This window comes from Apis mellifera, linkage group LG14 (genome assembly GCF_003254395.2).
Source record: "Apis mellifera strain DH4 linkage group LG14, Amel_HAv3.1, whole genome shotgun sequence".
Taxonomy (NCBI): Eukaryota; Metazoa; Arthropoda; class Insecta; order Hymenoptera; family Apidae; genus Apis; species Apis mellifera.
The window spans coordinates 469,090-477,250 of NC_037651.1; the positions used below are offsets into that span (position 1 = coordinate 469,090).

General features: G+C 22.0%; 1 long non-coding RNA gene across 1 annotated transcript; it reads right to left on the bottom strand.

The window, feature by feature from the left end:
• Window positions 1–3,122: 3,122 nt before the first annotated feature.
• On the bottom strand, window positions 3,123–7,021 carry LOC102656835. Its single transcript, XR_412244.3, has 3 exons — window positions 4,562–7,021; window positions 3,301–3,448; window positions 3,123–3,232 (listed from the first exon to the last, which is right to left on the bottom strand). It is a non-coding gene; the product is annotated as an uncharacterized LOC102656835 (long non-coding RNA).
• Between the last annotated feature and the right edge of the window lie 1,140 nt (window positions 7,022–8,161).

Genomic DNA, 8,161 nt, shown 5'->3' on the forward strand with positions numbered 1-8,161 from the left:
GCTATTCAATATAGAATGAATGTAAAAATTATTTGTACAATCATTAATTTGAACAAAAACTTTGTTTATCATCAAAAAAATATTCCATATATATTCTAAGAAGTTTCTAAAACAAATTTCATTAAAACAATTATTTATCTATATTTTTTATATTAATAATAAATAAAATATATAAATATAAATAATAAATAAAAAATAAATAAAATATAGATTATAATAATATAATTATAAATAAAATTAGAAGAAAATATACGCATAATAAATAATTGTATAGTTTTTAAATTGTAAAATTATACATAAAATAACAATATAATCCATGTTGATACATATGCAATATGATATATAATTAATATCAGTATATCTATATTGGTTATAAATATAAATATAATATTTTAAATTTAAATATAAATTATACAATAACTGTAAAAGAGAATGAAAAAATAAAACGGAAACCATTCAAAAAGAAAAGATAAATTATTATTATGTATATATCTTCCATAAGTTTCGCATCATGCTAGGAATGACTTTATTAATTACACTTATTAATTGGTTATTTTTATATGAACATGCAAACTTATCTATTAGCCGTTTATGGCATCGATTTCAGTCATCATAGAGTTTTTTTAGTAAAATAACGTTTGGTTGATGACACAGTTTCTTTTAAAACTTTTTTCTACACTTCAATATGAATAGCTAAAGAAAGCATTTGCGACATGTTATGCTTTATTGTTTTAAAAAAGATGATAATGCAAATGATATTGCAGATAAGATTTGTACTGTTTATGGGAGTGATGTATAATTATTACAATCATTCGTAATTGGTTTAAGAGATTTAGAGCTGGCAATTTTGACTTGAAGATCACAATGGCTGTCCAGCAACGACGAATACGGATTTTATCAAGGCCATGCTCGCTGAAAATCTGCGATGTGGTGTACAAGAGATAATGGACCAACATTTCCAGGAAAAAGATAGATAATCAAGATGAGATATGTCAATCGATATGAAGTTTTGAGTTCCACAGTTATTGACCGACTTTATGAACCGTATCTCTATGTGCGATTTTCTTTTCCAGCGATATGAAAGAAATCCTTTTTTTAAAGAGATTTATCATTGGAAACGAAATTTGGATTTTATATCAAAATGTACATCGAAAACGCATTTGATTTAAGGACAATAGATCTTCAATTGTCGTGAAGTCTACTCGAAGAAAATTTTTTTTGTTCATTTGATGAGATTGAAACTCTACTGAATTTTTTTCTCAAGATAAAACCATCAATTTTGGAAAATATTACAATCAGCTTGATAAATTGAAAGATGCCATAGCAGAAAAACGATCAAAATTGGTGAACCGACGAGGCCACGACAATGCAAAACCGCATATTGCATTGACTAAGAGAAAAGCTGTTACAGTTTGATTGGGACATTCTATCACATCTTTTGTATTTCCCAGATCTTGCTTTATCCGATTATTATGTTTCTATTATTAAAAAAATTCTCTCCATGATAAATGATTCCAATCCGTAAGCGAAATAAAAAGGCACTTCGAATAATATTTTGCAAATAAACTCCAATAATTTTGAAAAAAGAAAATAATGAGACTTTCTGAGAGATGGAAGAAGGTGATAGAGCAGAACGATTCATGTATAATGCAATAAATTAATCTTAAATAACAAACATCATGTATTTATTTCGTATAAAAAAAAAAAGAAACTTATGGGACATTTTAATATTATATATTAAATATTAAATATATATAATAAATGTAAAATTCTAAATGAAACGTCTAAAATTTTAAATACATAATTCAAATAATCATTAATATGAAAATTCAAAAACAATATCCAAGAAATAAACGAAAATAATAAATGAATATAGCGACTAATAAATAATTTAAAAAATCAAATAAAATCCAAAGATAATTTTGTAATAAATCAAAATTGAACTTAGAAATAATATTAATATGAATATATATAATAAGTGCATAATTTTTTATGGAATATGAAAATAGCTCATAAGAAATATTTAATAAATGAAATGAACAAAAAGAAACGATTAATTTGCAAAAAAGTACATTAATATTTTTATAGAATATCACGTTTGGATGGGGCAAATGATAGTATGAAGAAGCAGAAAAAAATAAAAAGAGAAGAGAAAAAAAAACGAGAAAAAAAATTTGCAACTAAACATAAAGTATAGAAGAGTTACAATTTGAAAATATATGAATACGAATGAATTAAATTTTTAAGTTAGTGGAAACAAAATAGAGCTATGCAACAACTATATATTTTTTCAAAATAATGATCCAAAGCATAATTTTTATAATACATAACAATGGATGTATAATTTGTAAAATCCGTTAAAAATTCCATGGTTTTTAGATATAAATTTAATGGAGTTATGAAAAAATTCAAAATCGTCATATTTTTTCAAAAAAAGTTTTTAAAAATGCATTTTTAGAAGAAAGTTTTAGTCCTATAATTAAGAATTTAATAAATATAAAGATATTGTAAAAACTTAAAATAATCATATAATTTATAGATAATTCTAAATTCCATTTTAAAATTGCAAATGAATTAAATTTTGTTATGTTTATAAAAATTTACTGTTTTTCTTTTAAAATTAGAAATGTATGAATACTTATTACATGCAAGTTTTTTAAAAATTTCTTAACATTTTCATAATACATAATAATAATATATTAGAAATATTTAATAATAAAAATAAGATAATATAGATAAAAATAAGTAAAAATAAATAAATATAAGATAATAATAATATATATAACATATAATATAATATATATAATATATAATAACATATATTTGTTTAATGAAATTTGTTTTAAAAATATGTGTATAATTATTTATATAATTTTTTGTTAAAAATTTTTTTATAAATAAACAAAGTTCTAATAAATTTTTATTTAAATTTCGAATCTACGAATATTTTTTATATATCATTCTCGATTTTAATTTCTTTCTATTTTTATTCTAATTTTTATTTTATATCATTAAATAATATTTTAAACTGTGGTGAAGAAATATGAAAAATATCTCTATTTTTATTTAATTTTTCTTTATTTCTTATTTCCATTTTAAATTTTCCATTAAAATATTTGTCATTGCAATTCGTTTTTTTCTCTTGAATTTTTATTTTCTTGAATTGAAGGTAACTCTGGCTTATTTTCTCTGACATTATTATTTCGCCTTTCTTGTAAAATCATTTTCTGATCTATAAAAAATTAAAAACTAAATAAATAATTTTCAAAATTTTATTATTTATTATGAAATTGTACGTACTTGATGTTAGACAATAATGAGTAGAAAAATCAGTAGAAATAACAGTTATTTTGAAATATGTATGTGTTGTAACTTAGATAGAATCCAATTTGTACTTTTTTTTTCATGCTATCTTTCTGGCAAATAAATTTTGGTATAAAAATTTTCTCTGTAAAAATTTAAATAAAATTTTATCAATTTTCATTTTTATTTATATATCCTTTTTTATTTTTAAATATTTTTCATTTGATTTATAATAGATTTATATTATTCATATAAAATTAAGAATATCAAGAATATTTTTGATTATGTTAAATAATATTGTGTACAGTTATTTGAAATTTTACAAAAGACACAATAGGCCAATTTAATAAAAAATGATTATAGATAATTAAAGAATTTATTAATAACAATGATTTTCTAAATTGTGTCGACGAAAATTGAAAAAATTAAATAAAAATAATATAATTCATATAATTGAAATACAATTGAACAGTTCTTTATATTACAATTATAAAAATTACTTTTCCATACAATTATTAATAATGTTGATTATTTTTTTACGTATATCGACATTGAAAATTAAAAAGTATGTCTTTGAACAATGTGACCGACAATACTGCAATTCACGATTTCTATAAATCCTGTTTATAATTGTAAATCGTAACCCATAAAATCAATTTCGATATGGAAAAAATTAATATATATATATATATTTATATATATTATATATTAATTTTTTTATATATATTTTATATATATATATATAACGGACATATATATATATATATATATATATATATATATATATTATATATATAATATATATAAATATTAATATTATTTGATGATTTTTTAAAAAATAAAGCATTATATAAAACATTTATATTTTGATTCTTAATTTTTATAAATATGAAATAAATGATATTTTAATTCTGAATATTTATAATTATAAACTGTGAATTCTAAAAATTTTTTTCTGTATAATTTTTAATAATTTAGATTCACTCTTCTAATATTTTCAACATGTTATTGTTTTGGATCGCTATGAAGACAATGAATATCACAATATGGAATATTTTCAGAAAATTTGTCAGAAAATCTATCAAAGGTATATTAGAAGAATCTATAGGCATTTTTTAATTAATCATTTTCGATTAATCCATTTAATTCAATCTTTTAATCTAATTTTAATTTAATTTTTTTCCCCTATCAAATGGAAATTTTTAATTCGACTCATTTATTAATAATAATTTAATATAATATTTTTGATATTACTTACATGATATTAAAGTGATTAATTGCTGCGATTGATTGCGCCTATATTGACAATAATTATATATATATTCGTTTCCTTAATTTTTGCTTCTCCCTCTCGCTAATTTCAGCTAATCCATGTCGAGATTTTTTCGAAAATCAATCTCTCTAAAATCTAACTTTAGAGTATAACTAACTTTTATCATAATCTGATAAAATCATTCTCTAATTCAGTAATCAAATATTACCTCGCTTTCTTAAACGACTAATTCCAGTATTGTAAAGTACTTAAATCTTTCCTTCACACAATCTTTCCAAATTAATGATATCCGCTTTTTGTCATATCATTCATCATATTAATGTTTTACAATGATATAGTTTCTTTTCCGATACTGCTATCACTATTATGCTCGATCATCATCTGTGAATTGATTTTTAATTGACGGACATATATCTGTATCATTGAATCGCTTTTTCCAGTTCCAAGATGTTGTTTCAAAATAACTTCTTCAATCTCCATCCATTTCATCTTTTTCATCAAAATCAATGGCTCAGAATTAATAGATAACATATGAAATAGATCGTTCATCATGCTTCAATTTGAGTGCTTTGCTATCGAAAAATATGTTCGATATTTTGACTGATATCGTAGCGAATATTTCATTAATGATACATATAAATATCTCTTCGTCCTTGATATTTTTTGAATCAATTTTTCATATTAAACTTTATCTTCGAAAATTATACTTTATTATCTTTTTCAAAATTGTAAAATCACAAACAATAAATATTTTTCCTATGATTAATTTTTCTATATGAACTTAAATCTAGATAGTATTAATTTTGTCCAAAGAAGAAAATATATTCTGCGACCATCTTGCTATTAACATTGACATAGTCTCGAAATTTTTCCGTGATTTCTCCGAATCATGTCCATTTTAGATTGCTCAATCCGCTCTCAAATGATCCTTTGAGCCATAGCATTATGAATACGAAGCTAAATTAGAACTCAGAAATTGCTTATTCATCATCTTTATCCAATTAATTCTATTGAAAATTTATTAATATTTATGTCATCGTATTGATAGCATCTACTTGTTTACGCAGCCAATTACCAGCATTTTTGATGATTCTTCCTTTTTCTTTTGATAATACTGAGTAATCGAATTTTTTCTAATGCTAGGCAAAATATCTGGAATTATTGAAATAATAAATTGATAAGATGATGGCATCACAGTAATAGTGATAAGGCTAAAGAGTTATTTTGCTATTTGATCCTTCGACTTTTTCTATAGAATAGCACTTCCAAATGTTTTCTGGCCTACGATGTTTCAAATATTCGGCCTTCGATTTCTTCTGTAATATTCTATTGTAAGATTATAGTTTTAAATTATAGTTAGTATAAATTATAATTTTAAAATAATCAATTTCATAATCATCCGAAATTAAAAGTATTATTTATAATTGCTTTCTTTTTGAAATTAAATGAATGAGCATTAAATCTAAACTCAAAATATGTGATATGAAATTGTTATTGCAATTTTATATAAAAGTAATAAAAATTGAAAGATAAAAAATCTTTATTTTTTAATTTTGTTTCTCTTGATTTTTACTTCTCTCACTATTTGGTTCATATATTCTCAAATCTCTGAAACTTCAATAAATTAGGCTAAATAATCATAAACACTGTAATAATCATTATCGAATTTTATCCCACTTTCATAGATAATTGATTTTTAATTTTTATCCATCAATTCTTTTTTTTTTTTCATATAATCTCTCAAAGTGATTGGTATTATTTTTTGATTTGGATTATAATTATATATAAATATGATATCTCCCAATGATTTGCAATGATACAGATTCTTTCCACGCTCGCATTTTTCGATATCATTTCATTATGCCAAGTTTGATCATCGATAATATTGCGATTCTTGAGATTTGATTGGAAATATAAACAAGATTTGTATGACCGATCATGTTTTCCGATTCTAACATATTTTCAAAATAAATTCAATCATTTTTTTTCTTTTTTCATTAAAATCAATTTACCTTAAGATCAATAGATTATATGTGAAACAGATTACGTTTGATTACAATTGAAACAAATGTTTCAATTTGAATATCATCGATATGTTCAATATTTCGATAGAGCGAATATTTCATCATGTACTTATGTTATCTTTTTGAGCTTGATATTTGATCCAATTTTCCACTTTAAAAACTCTATTTTCAAAAATTCCATTTTATCATTTTTTTTTTTCATAATATATATATCTATCATCATATAAAACTACGATAAATATTTATTTTGTCATTGATTTTCTACTTCCTATAGGAGCATTAAGTATACCTCAAGATTTGTAAAATTAATTTTGATAAAAAAGTTATTCTATTATTCTGGATAGCAATCGATTCTCAGCTGAGATCTCTTTTAGGATTAATTTCTTTTTTATACTACTTTATCCAGTCTCAGATAATTTTTCTAACGATTGGATTGTTATATAGATATAGATATTGTTATATAGATATTTTTAAATAAATTTTTTATGTTAAAAACTCTATCTTCGAAAGTTCTATTCTATTATTTGTGATCATTTAAAACTACGAGCAATAATTATTTCTTCTGTCTGTTATCTTCTTCCTATAAGAACATGAGTATATATTTTGTGATGCAACCTCAAAAAAAAAAGCTATCAATGTTCTGTTACCATTGACATTGATTATCAGCTGAAATAATGTTCTTTTAGATTCCACTGTCTGTCCTCAGATGACTTTTTGAGTCACGGAATCATGAACACGAAATTGAACTATAATTTAGCGATTCATTGTAAATTCATTATTCTCCTTCATCAATATCTGATAGCAATATTGACTCATCTATAGCAGCCGATTGTCACATTAATTTTTATAATAATAACTTTTTTCTCTTCTGAAATATCCAATTTAATCGAATTTTTCTTTAGTACTAACAACAGTATTGAAACTGTTGAAATTCTGAAAAATAGTATTGACATGAACACATCATTGACATCATAATGATCCTCAATGAATACTATTATTGACAGGATTGATATAAACAGGATGATTCAAGGCTTAACTTACTTCTCGGTCGTTCGATCATTTTTAATAAAATTGTATCCAAATATCCTTTAATATCAGTGCTTGAAATACTCGGTCTTTGACTTCTGTAATATATGATTTTAAAATTTCATAATTATAATATAGCAAAAATAGCAATCATTTTTATTATGTCGAAAACTTTCCTAATTTGAGTCTAACATTTATTGAATATATTGAATATTTAATATATAATGAAATATAATAACTAAATGCTATCGCTTTTAATTGCATCACACTACATTTATAAAATTAAAAAATAAAATAAGTTTCATTTTATTAATTTTTAACTTTATTCAAATAAATATAACTTAAAAATATACTAGAGATATAAAAATTTTAAAAATCGTATCAGAAATAAAATAATTTCATATTATTCAAATACATATTAGATAAAGTCGAAGCAAATTAATTAAATATTAATAAATTAGAATTTTTTATTTTATAAAAAAAAGTAAAATCATTTTATTTATTTATTTTTCTTCTATAACTTTTTCTTTTTCCA